This window comes from Triticum aestivum, chromosome 1B (genome assembly GCF_018294505.1).
Source record: "Triticum aestivum cultivar Chinese Spring chromosome 1B, IWGSC CS RefSeq v2.1, whole genome shotgun sequence".
In the NCBI taxonomy this organism is placed as follows: Eukaryota; Viridiplantae; Streptophyta; class Magnoliopsida; order Poales; family Poaceae; genus Triticum; species Triticum aestivum.
Window position 1 is genome coordinate 229,273,485 of NC_057795.1, and position 15,630 is coordinate 229,289,114.

The following is a 15,630-nucleotide window of genomic DNA, read 5'->3' on the forward strand; positions in this document are numbered from 1 at the left end:
CTTGACTATTCTTTGTCTTCACAAAGATCTGCATGCCACCACGGAGGTGCCTCCTGAGCCCTGTCCCAATGCGTTTGTCTACCGTTGGTGGGCTCAAAGGTGGCTCGCTCAGCTGGTGTGGGCGGTCTGCCCCGGCAAGGCCGCTGTGGCTGCCCCGGCAAGAGTCCTTGCCGGGGAAACCTGCTTTGTCCATCCGATATTTGTGGCCTTGGTCCTTGTCGTTGCTTTGTTTGTCTTGTTCCTTCGGCTTCTCTCCGGCTTCGCTTTCCTGCCCTGTTATGCATGGCCGTGGTGGGTGGCTCTGACTTTCCGTGCACAAGTAAAGGGGTCAAAAGCAGAGCCCTTAATTTTGTACACCGACACGAAGTCGCAGCTATGGTGAACTTTTAATCTAAACAAAACACAAAGTGTAAACGATGCCCTAAGGGCTGCATATATGGAGGAGTAGGGGGAATTTCATGGCCCCTTGTAGGAGGGGTCCGAAACCAACCCTAACTTTGTTTCCCCACACATACGGACTCTAAAAATAGCCTATACTTAAGTATTTCAAAATTACATGGGTCTGGCCCAAAAATAAGGTGGCGCGACACCTAAAATAAGCTATGGACGAAATTTATGAAGGGGCATCTTGTATATTTCATCCATGTCCTTGTAGGTCATCACGGAGGCTTCAAAGTGCTCAAATATGCACTAGAAACGTCATTCTAGATCCCTTCGCGCGCACCTTCATCTCCATGCTTGATCCTTCTCCAGTGTTCATCCTTCTTATCCATGCCAGGCCTTTCATTATTAATCAACAAAAATGTATCCAATTTAGGCAGCATCATATTCTCATGAACATTAGAATTGTCACCAAGAAACGGAAGTACCTGGTAACTCAATTGGCATGCACGAGCTCTAGTAATTGGTCCAATATGTATAGCAGCATGGCTGTGGGTGTAACAATGATATTGATGTCCTCATCAAATTTTGTCCACCCTTGGCAAGGTGGGACTAAAACACCTCCTGAGTCGTTTCTGCTATAATACGAACTCTAAAATAGCCTATGAAGTAGTATTTTGAAACTACATGGGCCTAGCCCACAAATAAGGTGGCGCAACAGCAATAATAAACTACGTACAAAATTTATGAAAGGCCATCTTGTGTATATCACCCATCTTCTTGTATGTCATCATGGTGGCTTCAAAGTACGAAAATCTCCACCGGAAACACAGTTCTTGTTCCCTCCACGTGCACCTTCATACCAAAGCTTGATCATGTTCCAGTGTTCATTCTTCTTGTCGATGCTAGGTGCTTCAACTGTAAGCAATACAAATGTATCTAAGTTAGGCAACATCACATTTTCATGAACATTATAAACATGACCAAGAAATAAAAGTACCTGATAATTCAACTGGCGTGCACGAGCTCTAGTAGTTGATCCAATAGGCATAACAGCATGGGATGTGGGTGTAACTATGCTAGCCATGTCCTCATCATCCTCTTCTTCTTGAAAACAAAGCCGTCCTCGGTGTTCCATAAACTGAAATGTGGCTAAGAAAAGAGACAAGGTGTACATGTTGTATATGTATATGTCATCCATTTTTATTGATCCCAGTTGTGGCACATGTGACACATTTATACAAGAGTACTCGTTAAATGTCGTGAAATATAAGCCAAAATACTATCCCAGGAAGTCAAAGGCATGAAAATATTGCAACTCAGATTGCACATATAAGTGAAGCTCTTAATCGTAACAAAAGATTGGCAATGCTCATCATCAAACCATCCCAACCTTGATGAACCATCACCAAGATATAGGTCATATTAACATGATTAAACATTCGCACAGTTATTTTCAAACATATTTGATCCAAATCTGATTTATCCCCTGGTTCACATGGTTCTTTCTCATCAGTAGTTAATTCAATGGGTTCACTCAATTTTTTTGATCACATGGCAAAGTCACATCATCAACATATTCCTCTAAAATAGTTGGTGTGATCAAAGTAGTGGGTAGTCCTCACATGGTGCATTTAATTTGACATGGCATCCATCATACTCTTCTGGAGGTGGAAGCTCAATACCTTTGTCATTACCTTTTATGGTCAACTCAGATGATGTAGGCACTCTTGGTGGCGACAGATCACGTGGTGAAGGTGATGTAGTGCTCACAACAATGGATGATGTTGTCATAGTAGGCGTAGTGGTGGAAGGAACAACTGTTGTAACTCTTGGAATTTGCACATTCCGTCTGTTTGTCTTCTGGGCAACACGTCCTGTTATCTCCTGTTCAGCTCTGCAAGCAAGACAAAATGAACGGTCCATAGGATAACACTCTTCATGAATTAGTATCTCCTGAATATCGCAGTTTAATCCTCCCCAAAATCTATCCATAAAATCTTCTTCACTTTCTTCTAAAGAGGAATGCAATAAGGCAGTTTGTAAATCATCATAATATTTCATTACAGTGTCACTACCTTGTTTTAAATATTGTAACTTTGTAATCATGTCACAAGTATAATAAGCTGGGACGAATGTATGTCTCATGGCAAGTTCCAAATCATCCCAAGTAGTAGGTATATAATCAGGGTGTATCCAACAATATTCGCTCCACCAAACTGAAGCATAACCACTAAAAGAACCCACGCGACCTTGACTATCTTATGTTCAGCAAAATTATGGGAAGCAAATATATCATTTATTTCTAACTCCCATTCAATATAGAAAGCAGGTCAAAAATGGCCATTAAATGGTGGTATAGGAACATTAACCTGATCATGTGCATTTGGATGTTTGTGCGCCTCTCATGACGATTGTGGCACTTCTCTCACGATTGACAAAGCCCATGAATTGACTTTGAATCCTGTCCTGATTAGTAGAAACAAGAAAAAAAATCCAAAAATAATATTCCGATGAACTACTAGGATATGGTGGTAAAACACTCGCAGTATAGCAAATATCAAAGTCTTACAAGTTATTACCATGCAACAGGTGATGACCGGCAACCAGCAGTGTCAAATAACTCCAGAAGTTGGGTAAACCGATTGCCAGGTGAATGTATGTATGCACGGTGTAGAAATATGTAGAGCTGGGTTGGCTTTATATACGTGGGAGAAAAATGCTACAACCACATTAACTAATGCAAGTTGAATAATCGCTCAAAGTAGACGAGTGCTGATCCTAGGATAGACTGTACTAGAGACGCGAGCCTAAGACATAGATGAATATTCACGCAAAGAGAGAATAATGAGTGTACGGAGATAGAGCAACAAACAAAAATAAGAGTTGATGCACTTTTTTTCTACCTTTCCAACCGACCCAAAATAGTCACCTCTTAAAATCCATGGCAAACTTGCCTTTATTTGTTTTTCCGTAGTACAGATCGAAATCGTACCACCAAAAAGAAACTGCACGCACAAGTCCTTCCAAACCTTCTCAAGAAAAATAAAGAATGGCGTGACCGTGTAACTTGAACCGTTTTGCACTTTTTTTGCCTCACCCCGTTCCAGGTAGATCTCTCTCTTCCTTGTATATTCTTTCCTGGAAAAAGTTCATTTTAAACCCCGAATTTATAGAGGTTTGGCAGAACGAACCTTTAAATTGAAATCTCGGTCAATTGCACCCTGAACTATGCAATCCCGGTCTAATTGAACCCTGACATCGTTTGGCAAATAAGGATTGTTTATCTGTGAAAGGCTGGCCGGGATTGGTGCCATTTTGCACTGTTATCTGTTGGGCCGGCCCGCTTTAGATTTTTTTCCTTCTTTAAAATGCACAGTTTTTTCATCTTCTTTAAGAGAGAAAAAAGAAGCACGCAGCGTGATTCGATCCCAAGACCTCACCTTCTTGGTCGACAGAAGTTACCACCAGGGACAACACGTCTGAAGTGTTCACTTGCTCCCTTTTCCTTCTTTCTTCCCTTTTTCTTTTTTTCCTTTTTACATAACTTGTGGACTTTTTCGAATCCGTGAGTTTTTTTAAATCCACAAACTCTTCTCAGTTTTTTTCCAAAACCTGTGAACTTTTCATTTAAAAATCCTTGAACTTCTTTCAAAATATTTGAAGTTTTTCTAAATCGGTGAACTTTTTAAAAAAATCGTGACATTTTTTCCTTTTGAAAATTGGGTTCACGACATTCTTTTGGTTTTTTTTCTAATATATTTCGTACTAAGATGGCCACGAATTTAAGAAAAAATGAAAAACGAAAATAAAAAGAAAGAGAAGGAGGAATAATTTCACGCATTTTATAAAAAACGAACAAAATAAAGAAGAAAAGAAGAAATCGCGCTTGCTTTATAGCGCCAATAGCCATTAGCTTTAGTGTCTAGTAGCACACGTTCAGGATCGAAAGCCGTGAGCTCGATACCACACCTGGCTGCGCCCCGCACGTTTCTGTTAATTTTTACGTCGTGCTCTCCGTTTTCTGTCAGTGGGCCGGCCCAGTCGCGGGTCTCTCTCTGCGCGCTGTTAGGTGCTCTCTTTTTTTAGCAGTGTAACGAGAAACAAAAGACATGTTTTAACAGAAAAAATACAAATGGGCTGGCCCAGCCAACACTGCCGCTCCTTGGCCCACCAGTCGGACGAATCCCTGCCACGTCAGAGTTTTTATGCCTCAAACGACGCGAGGGTTTAATTTAGACCGGGATTGTATAGTTTAGGATGCAATCGACCGGGATTTTAATTTGGGGGTTCATTTCGCCGAACCTCTACGAATTCGGGGTTTAAAATGGACTTTTTCCTTTTTTCCTCTATCCAACCAGGTCACATGCAATCTCCCAAGAATTTTCTTTCTATTTGGATAAACTGTTAATAAAAATCCGATCGACACCTCTTTCCAAATAAGCTAACCAAACTGCACTTTTTTTGTGTACGCTCAAACTTATTTCTGTAAAGATCTGAACCAAATCTTTTACCTTCCTCTTTTATATTCGGCTGATCCAAGTTGCCCGTGAACCTGGATTAAAGAACCATCATTACTTTCCAACAAAAAACAGACAACGATTACTTTCCAAGTTGCTTGCGAATCTGAATCCGAATTAAATAACCATCCTTCAGCCCAAGGAGCCCAAACGCTTTTCTGCATTCGATGTCTGGGGATGGGCCATGCTAGGCCTAAGTGCACTAACATAATTAGATGCAGGGGCTACAAGCGCTTGGGCCATATCCAGAGCAACTACAGATTTGGTGGCACAGTCTCCGAGGAGTCCCCTCTCTTCATTCCTGCCCAATATCAACGTCCTCTTTTGGCTGACGACCCAAATTCCAGGCGACCAGATTTGCCCACCCCAGTTGTCAAAGAGACTACTACTTGCCCTGCTCAGTCCAATGAAGCCATTACCGCCCCAGATGCCTCGCATTCCCACCGCCCTCCTCCACCATTACAGCAGCCCCTCTCATCGGCCGGGGCTTCCATCGCCGTTGTCTGCTTGTCGCCGCCCATAATGGCCACTTTTACCTTCGATCCGACACCTTTTCTTCTCACTGGCTACCACGCAATCGAGGTGGAGGGGAGACCAGCCTGTCATCGCGTCATCCATGGCCCTCTCTCTCTGGCCAATGAGGATCTCTCCATCGCCACCATAATCCCGATGCCCCGAGGTGAAGTCGTCTTCCAAAATGTTCGCGAGATTCTTCATGAGTTCTTGCAGTCGAAGCGCATTGGGGTTGTCTCCATCTCTAAGTGCCCATTTGGTCAAGCGTTTGTTAGATTGAATAGTGCGGCCGATAGGGATTTTCTTGTCAATAGGGGACCACATGCTTATGATGATATCCACATTGTGTTCCAGCGTCACAGTGAGGGGATGAACTAGATTTTCTTAAATCCGAATAGAGATGTCTAGCTCATGGTCTTTGGTTTTCCGGCTGACTTAAGAAACTTCCAAGAACTATCTAATGCAACTGCTGGGTTTGGTTAGTTGCTTGTTTGGGACCGTGTCAAATCCACTGATGCAGTTCTTGCTCTCAAAGTCAAGATTGATGCACTGAAGGATGTCCCTTCTAGTTTTGTGGTAACTGGAGTCAAAAGTTTCAGACATGGACTTGCCCAGTTGTAATCTTTCAGGATATTTTGCTTGGTGGCCCTCCAGCTGAAGAAGACCCAGTTCTTGAGGATGGAAATCCACATCCTAGGCCTCAGGAGGAATTTCATCATCCTAACCAAAACAACCTGATGGTTGGGCCTGTTGCTTTCCATCTGATTCAGCAAGTAGATATTGCAGGTGATTCTGCTCATGCTCCAGCAGAGGAAGATGAGGGGTGGGGTCACTGGGCCATGCCTCAACAGCAACAACTGGTTGATGTGGAGATTGAAGCTGGAGAATTTCTAGAGTTAAGTGACTTAATGACATCCCTGGAAGAGAATCAACAACATGAAGACAGTGGATTAACACTTTCTTTGGGTTTGCTAGTTCATGATGCTAGTTCTGCAGAGTCTGCCAATAAGGGACCAGTTTTATACCTTGATGAGCTTCTGGCCCCTCCTGCTGCACAACCACTTCCTGCAATAGGCTTTGATCTCAATCAACCTGTTGAGCAATGATACATCTCCAATGTATCTATAATTTTTGATTGTTCCATGCTGTTATATTATCATTTTGGGATGTTTTACAATCATTTTATATCATTTTTTGGTATTAACCTATTGACATAGTGCCCAAGGTCAGTTGATGTTTTCCGCCTGTTTTTTACATCGCAGGAAATCAATACCGAATGGAGTCCAGACGTAGCGAAACTTTTTCTTGTTTTTTTCGGACCAGAAGACACAAGTTGGGCCGAAGAAGTACCGGAGGGGTGCCCGGAGGGGGCACAACCCACCAGGGTGTGCCTGGGCGCCCAGGCACACCCAGGTGGGTTATGCCCACCTCGGTGGCCTCCTGCACCGCCTATTTGCTTTATAAATACCCCAATATTCCAGAAACCCTAGGGGAGTCGACGAAAATCAATTCTAGCCGCCGCAAGTTCCATAAACACCAGATCCAATCTAGACACCATCACAGAGGGGTTCATTATGTCCATTGGTGCCTCTCTGATGATGCGTGAGTAGTTCATTGTAGACCTACGGGTTCGTAGTTAGTAGCTAGATGGCTTCCTCTCTCTCTCTCTCTCTCTCTCTCTCTCTTCATTCTCAATACAATGGTCTCTTGGAGATCCATATGATGTAAGTCTTTTTACGGTGTGTTTGTTGGGATCTGATGAACTTTGAGTTTATGATCAGGTCTATGTTTTTATCCATGAAAGTTATTTGAGTCTTCTTTGATCTCTTATATGCATGATTGCTTATAGCCTCATATTTCTTCTCCGATATTTGGGTTTTGTTTGGCCAACTTGTACTTATCTTGCAATGGCAAGAGGTGCGTTGTGATGAGTTCGATCTTACGGTGCTTGATCCCAGTGATAGAAGGGGAAACGACACGTATGTATCGTCGCTATTAAGGATAACAAGATGGGGTCTATTTCTACATAAATAGATCTTGTCTACATCATGTCTTCGTTCTTATTGCATTACTCCCTTTTTCCATGAACTTAATACACTAGATGCATGCTGGATAGCGGTCGATGTGTGGAGTAATTGTAGCAGATGCAGGGAGGAGTCGGTCTACTAATCTTGGACGTGATGCCTATATAATGATCATTGCCTAGATATCATCATGATTATTTGAAGTTCTATCAATTGCCCAACTGTAATTGTTTTCCCACCATTTGCTATTTTTCTCGAGAGAAGCCACTAGTGAAACCTACGGCCCCCGGGTCTCTTCTTTAATATATTTTCCTTCACGATCTATTTTTTTGCTTTTATTTTTAGTTCTATTAAACAAAAAATACAAAAATACCTTGCTGCACTTTATTTTATTTGTGATCTATTTATCCAATCTATTACAACCTTCTTCCGCCCTCGTGCCAATTTCTGGCGCTGTTACCCGAAAGGGACTGACAACCCCTTTAACACGCCGGGTTGTGAGTATTTGTTATTTGTGTGCAGGGGCTATTTACGTTGTGTTGCGTGGTTCTCCTACTGGTTCGATAGTCTTGGTCTCAACACTGAGGGAAATACCTACCGTTGTTATGTTGCATCATCCCTTCCTCTTTGGGGAAATACCGACGTAGTTCAAGCAAACATCAAAAGGAATTTCTGGTGCCGTTGCCGGGTAGACATCATCAACATCAACCAGGTTCCTAATCACAAATCTCATCTCCTTGCAATTTACATTATTTGCCGTTTGCCTCTCGTTTTCCTCTCCCCCACTTCACAAAAATTTTCTGTTTTATTCACCCTCTTTTTTGTTTGCCTTTTTCGTGTTAGATCTCTTGTTTTCTTGTGTTACCATGTGCCTTCTATTTTCTGGCATCTTCGCTTGCTAAAAATCTATTGATATGGATCCTCATCCACTTGCTAATCTTTTCAAAATATCCAATTACAATGAACCAATTGCTAGTGAATTGAGTTCACTAGATTATCTTTATGAAGTTTTGCTTGAGATTCTTGAATTTGAAAATTGTGATGAAGTGTTAAACGATGGAATTTATAAAGTGATTCGTGATAGCTCCTTAAATGAAAAGCATGATTGCAATGATGTTATTATAAATTCTATTAATGTCAATTGTGTTAGTGATATGCAAAACCCCAAGCTTGGGGATGTTGGTTATGTTATGTCCACTAATTGCAATAATCATGATTGGGGTGATAATGATTCTTATGTTCTTGAAAATTTATTTGAGCCTCATGATGAATATGTTATTGATAATAATTTTTGCAATAGTATTGAAAGTGGTATTGGAAGTGTCAACTTTAGGTGAAAATAATCCCACATATTTGGAGAGTGTTTAGTCTTGTGAAATTTTTGATAAAAGTCGGCTTGGAAAGGTCATGACTTTATTTGATGACAATCCCACTATTTTGGAAGAGTGTCAACTTTGCAGGCATTTGGACCATGAAGAGAATATCTTATGTGATGGTTATATTGTTGAATTTTGATCCCACATGTAATTATTATGAGAGAGGAAAATATTGTGGTGGAAATTTTAATGTTACTAAATTACCTCTCGTTATGTTGAGATCGTCAATGTTTTATTCTTCTTCCTTGCATTTGCTAGCTATTTCTTGTCTTGATAATTTGTTTTCTTATTAAATTCCTATGCATAAGAAGTATGTTAGACTTAAGTGTGTTTGTCACATGTTATATGATGCTCTCTTTGTGCTTTAATTCTTGTCTTTCATGTGAGCATCATTAAAATTACCAATGCCTAGCTAAGGTGCATAAAACGATAGCGCTTGTTGGGAGGCAACCCAATGAATAAAATTTAATTTTGTCTTTTTCTTTATGTTCTTGAGTGTTTGCCCAATTATGACTCTATTTAGGTGTGTTTTTGTGGTTCAAGTTAGTGTTTGTGCCAAGCAAAGCCTTTGGGATGATTTGGATGATAGTTGATTTGATCTTGCTGAAAAACAGAAACTTTTGAGCTCATGAAAATAATTCCCATTTTTAATAGGAGAGTGCTTTTGAGTTGATTCGTTTAGCAGAATATTTATAAACAAATTTCTCACATTTTCCTATTTTTTCAGAATTTTTGGAGTTACAAAAGTATTCGAAGTTTCTAGATTGCTACAAACTGTTCTGTTTTTGACAGATTCTGTTTTCTTTGCGTTGTGTGCTTGTTTTGATGATTCTATGGTTTTCTTTGAATAGTTTTTGCCATATAAAGTTGGAATACAATATATATAATGCAAAAATAAAATATTAATGGGTTTGCAACAGTACTTATAGTAGTGGTTTGCTTTCTTATACCGACGGATCTCATGAAGGTTTTGTTGAGTTTTATGTGATGAAGTTTTCAAGTTTTGGGTGATATTACGATGGATGAAGGAATAAGGATTAGCAAAAGGCTAAGCTTGGGGATGACCGAGGCACCCCAAGATAATATTCAAGAAGTAGAAAGCAACTAAGCTTGGGGATGCCCTCGAGTGACATCCCCTCTTTCTTCTAACAACCATCGGTATTTTACTTGGAGCTATATTTTTATTCATCACATATTATGAGTTTTGCTTGGAGCGTTTTGTATGATATGAGTCTTTGCTTGTTTTGCTTTGTGTCTTAATTCTTGAATCCTTGCTGGACACACCTTTTTGAGAGAGCCAAAAATTATGCTATGCTTGCCCCTATGCTTCACTTAAATTTTTAGAGCCTTGGAATCGCTCTAGTGCGTCACTTATATCTTTTTGAGCACGGTGTGCTTTGTTATTTTTCGAGAAGTGCTCTCATGCTTCACTTAGATTTATTTGGGAGTGAGTAAAATTTTCAAGAAATTCTCTTGCTTCACTTAAATTATTTTGAGAGAAAGGAATATTATGCTCATGTTCTTCACTTAAGTTTGTTTGAGCTTATTAAAAGCAACATATGAAAACTAGTCCCAAAGTGATAGATATCCAAGGAGGATATAATGGAAACTTTCATGAAGATCATTGGACAAAATAAACTTGATTCTTTGTAATGGTTTTGAGATATGACGATTTGATATGTGAGTCATGTTGATGAGTAATTGTGCTTTAGTAAGTATATTGGTGTTAAGGTTTGTGATTCCCTATGCAAGCACGAAAGTCAATAGTTATGCAATGAAATACATCCTACTTGTGGTGAATTATTCGGTGTTATGCTTGATGCTCACGAGATTTTTTGTTTCTTGGTTGGACGCTTCTCAATCTTTTTGCTAGCCTTCATTTTGCACTAAGATCACTACTTGTGCATCCAAAACCTTTTAAACCAGTTTTGCCATATGAGTCCAGTATACGTACCTATATGCGGTATTTTAGTGCCGTTCTAAGCAAATTTGCATGTGCCATCTCTAATTTTCAAAATAAATTTCTCTTTTGTGTGCTCGTGCCGCTCGCGAGGCGGTGAGGGGTGGCCGATGTTTTCCGTGCTAGATGTGTTATTCTCATGATGAGTGTTTATTCACTTGTCATTGCATGAGAGTACGACAAAGGTATTAGGGATGCCCAGTCCCGAAATGAAAAATGAATTTACTTTATGTTGTCAAATAATAAATTCATTGGAAAGTGTTGGTATGCAGGGCACTCGTGGATACGGTTAGCCATGGAAAGTGAAAGTATGATGGGAAAAGGAATAAACTTTATTTTCTCTTTGGGAACCACCTATGTTGTGTATAGCATGGTAAGTGTGGGGAACTAAGTCGTTTTCGTTGGTGGGAAAAGTATGTCTCCCAAAATGTTTTTATCTCTCAATTTTTGCTTTGAGATCTGGCACCTCTACAAATCCCTACTTCCCTGTGCGAAGGGCCTTTCTTTTACTTTATGCAATTTTTATTTTTAACTTGAGTCTCCATCTTCTCTTATAAAGCACCAACTAAGGGGCACTATGATCATACTTGAGCATTGGGTATAGCTAGTATTCGAGTGTTTTTCATGAATGGATCAATGATTGAGCATAATGGGCTAGTGATAACTTGCTTTAGTGTTGATATTTTGAAAGACATCGTTGCTTGTTGATATGCTTGAGTATTAAAGTCTTCATGTCAAAACTAGACTATTGCTTTGAACCATATAAAAGTCCAAATGTCCATGCTACAAAGAAAAGAATATGTGATAAACATGTTAGGCAGAGGACGAGTAGGAATTAAGCTTGGGGATGCTGATATGTCTCCAACGTATCTATAATTTTTGATTGTTACAAGCTATTATATTATCATTCTTGGATGTTTTACAATCATTTTATATCATTTTTTGTACAGACCTATTGACATAGTCCCAGTGCCAGTTGCTGTTTTCTGCTTGTTTTTTACATCAGGAAATCAATACCAATGGAGTCCAAATGCAGCAAAAAAATTTGTGGATATTTTCTGGACTAGAAGACATAATTTGGGCCGAAGAAGTACTAGAGGGGTTCCCCAAGGCGGGCACAACCTACCAGGGCACGCCTGGGAGCCCAGGCGTGCCCAGGTGGGTTATGCCCACCTCGGTGGCCTCCTGCACCGCCTCTTTGCTCCCAATATTGCAGAAACACTAGGGGAGTTGACGTAAATCATTTCCACCTGCCACAAGTTCCAGAAACACTTGATCCAATCTAGACACCATCAGGAGGGGTTCATCATGTCCATTAGTGCTTCTCCGATGATGCGTGACTAGTTCATTGTAGACCTATGGGCCCGTAGTTAGTAGCTAGATGGGTTCCTCTCTCTCTCTTGATTCTCAATACAATGGTCTCTTGGAGATCCATATGATGTAAGTCTTTTGCGGTGTGTTTGTTGGGATCCGATGAACTTCGAGTTTATGATCAGATCTATGTTTTTATCCATGAAAGTTATTGAGTCTTCTTTGATCTTGATATGCATGACTAATTATAGCCTCGTATTTCTTCTCCGATATTTGGGTTTTCTTTGGCCAAGTTGATCTATTTATCTTGCAATGGGAAGAAGTGCTTTGTGATGGATTCGATCTTACGGTGCTTGATCCCAGTGACTGATACGTCTCCAACGTATCTATAATTTTTGATTATTCCATGCTATTATATTACCCATCTTAATGTTTTATATGCATTTATATGCTATTTTATTTGATTTCTGGGACTAACCTATTAACTTAGAGCCCAGTGCTATTTTCTGTTTTTTCCTTGTTTTTTAGTTTTACAGAAAAGGAATACCAAACGGAGTCCAATTGACGTCCCAATTTTTGATGATTTTTTATGGACCAAAATAAGCCCCCGAAGTGAAAGAGTTGGACCAGAAGAGTCCCGAGCAATCCACGAGGGTGGAGTGCGCGCCCTACTCCCCTGGGCGCGCCCCCTATCTCGTGGACGACTCAAAGACCCCACCTGACGTGGGACCGACGCCAGAAATTCCTATAAATACAGAAACCCCCGAAAAGAAACCTAGATCGAGAGTTCCGCCGCTGCAAGCCTCTGTAGCCACCAAAAACCAATCGAAACACTCTTTCGGCACCCTGCCGGAGGGGGGATCCATCACCGGTGGCCATCTTCATCATCCCGGTGCTCTCCATGACGAGGAGGGAGTAGTTCACCCTCGGGGCTGAGGGTGTGTACCAGTAGCTATGTGTTTGTTCTCTCTCTCTCTCTCGTGTTCTTGATTTGGTACGATCTTGATGTATCGCGAGCTTTGCTATTATAGTTGGATCTTATGATGTTTCTCCCCCTCTACTCTCTTGTAATGGATTGATTTTTCCCTTTGAAGTTATCTTATCGGATTGAGTCTTTAAGGAATTGAGAACACTTGATGTATGTCTTGCATGTGCTTATCTGTGGTGACAATGGGATATTTACGTGATCTACTTGATGTATGTTTTGGTGTCAACTTGCGGGTTCAGTGACCTTGTGAACTTATGCATAGGGGTTGGCACACGTTTTCGTCTTGATTCTCCGGTAGAAACTTTGGGGCACTCTTTGAAGTACTTTGTGTTGGTTTGAATAGATGAATCTAAGATTGTGTGATGCATATCGTATAATCATACCCACGGATACTTGAGGTGACATTAGGGTTTTGGTTGATTTGTATCTTAAGGTGTTATTCTAGTACGAACTCTAGGATAGATTGAACGGAAAGAATAGCTTCGTGTTATTTTACTACGAACTCTTGAATAGATCGATCAGAAAGGATAACTTTGAGGTGGTTTCGTACCCTACAACAATCTCTTCGTTTGTTCTCCGCTATTAGTGACTTTGGAGTGACTCTTTGTTGCATGTTGAGGGATAGTTATATGATCCAATTGTGTTATTATTGTTGAGAGAACTTGCACTAGTGGAAGTATGAACCCTAGGCCTTGTTTCGAAGCATTGAAATACCGTTTTCGCTCACTTTTATCATTAGTTACCTTGCTATTTTTATAATTCTAGATTACAAAAACCTATATCTACCATCCATATTGCACTTGTATCACCATCTCTTCGCCGAACTAGTGCACCTATACAATTCATCATTGTATTGGGTGTGTTGGGGACACAAGAAACTCTTTGTTATATGGTTGCAGGGTTGTTTGAGAGAGACCATCTTCATCCTACGCCTCCCACGGATTGATAAACCTTAGGTCATCCACTTGAGGGAAATTTGCTACTGTCCTACAAACCTCTACACTTGGAGGCCCAACAACAACTACAAGAAGAGGGTTGTGTAGTAGACATCAACTCTTTTCTGGCGCCATTGCCGGGGAGGTTAGTGCTTGAAGGTATATCTTTAGATCTTGCAATCTCTTTTTGTTTCTTTTTTTATCACTAGTTTAGTCTATAAAAGAAAATTACAAAAAAAGGAATTGAGGGTGCCTCATATGCTTCATCTTTTTAATGACTTTCATGAAAATGATGGAAAGGAAAATTGTGCTCAAGTGTTAGAAGAAGAATGTATTAAATTGTTTGGCACTAAATATTTGAATGATGAGCATGATTGCAATGTTGTTAGTGTGAATTCCTTGAATATCCATGATGCTAATGATATGCAAAGCCATAAGATTGGGGATGCTATGTTGATGAATATGATATTTTTAGTCCCCCAAGTTTTGATGAGAATATTTATTTCGATGATAGCATGCCTCCTATTTATGAAGATTATATTGATGAAAGTGGGTTTGGAAGAGTGTCAACTTTAGGAAGTAATGATCCCACTATTTTGGAGGGTGTTGAATCTAATTGTGATAATTATGAAAGTGGATTTAGAGAGGTCATGACTTTATTTAGTGATGAATCCACTATTTCGGAAGAGGTTCCAATTGATTATGAGGACAAAGTTGTTATCTATGATGATTATTGTGATGACATGTATGCTATAAAGAATAATGATAACCATGAAACTTGTCATCTTGATTTTAATTTTCAATTGGATTATGCCGCACATGATAGTTATTTTGTTGAGTTTGCTCCCACTACTATTCATGAGAAGAATTTTGCTTATGTGGAGAGTAATAAAGTTTATATGATTGTAGATCATGAAAAGAATGCTTTATGTGATAGTTATATTTTTGAATTCATTAATGATGCTACTGGAAATTATTATGAGGGAGGAATATATGCTTGTAGGAATTGCAATAATATCAAGTTTCCTCTCTATGTGCTTAAAGTTTTAAAGTTAAGTTTGTTTTGCCTTCTTATGCTAGTTGATAATTGTTCCCATAAGCTGTTTGCTCACAAAATCCCTATGCATAGGAAGTGGGTTAGACTTAAATGTGTTAGTCATATGCTTCATGATGCTCCCATTGTGTTTCAATTCTTATCTTTTATGTGAGCATCATTGTCATCATCATGCCTAGCTAGAAAGGCATGAAAGAAAAGCGCTTGTTTGGAGACAACCATTTACCGCTACTGTTTTTGTGTGTTCACATGATTATGTTACTGTAGTAATCGTGTTTTATATCTTCTGTTTCAATAAAGTGCCAGGTAAGACCTTTAGGATAGCTTACGGTGATAGTTGTGTTGATCTTGCTGAAAATCAGAAACTTTTTCACTTAGTAAATTAGTTTTGATAATTCACAGATATGTGATTTGGATCTGATTCTTTTTTCTCTGGATTTGTACACAAATTTTCAGGTTTTCCTAATTTTGTAGGATTTTTGGAGTTACAGAAGTATTCGAGTGTTACAGATTACTACAGACTGTTCTGTTTTTGACAGATTCTGTTTTCTATTTCTTGTTTGGTTAT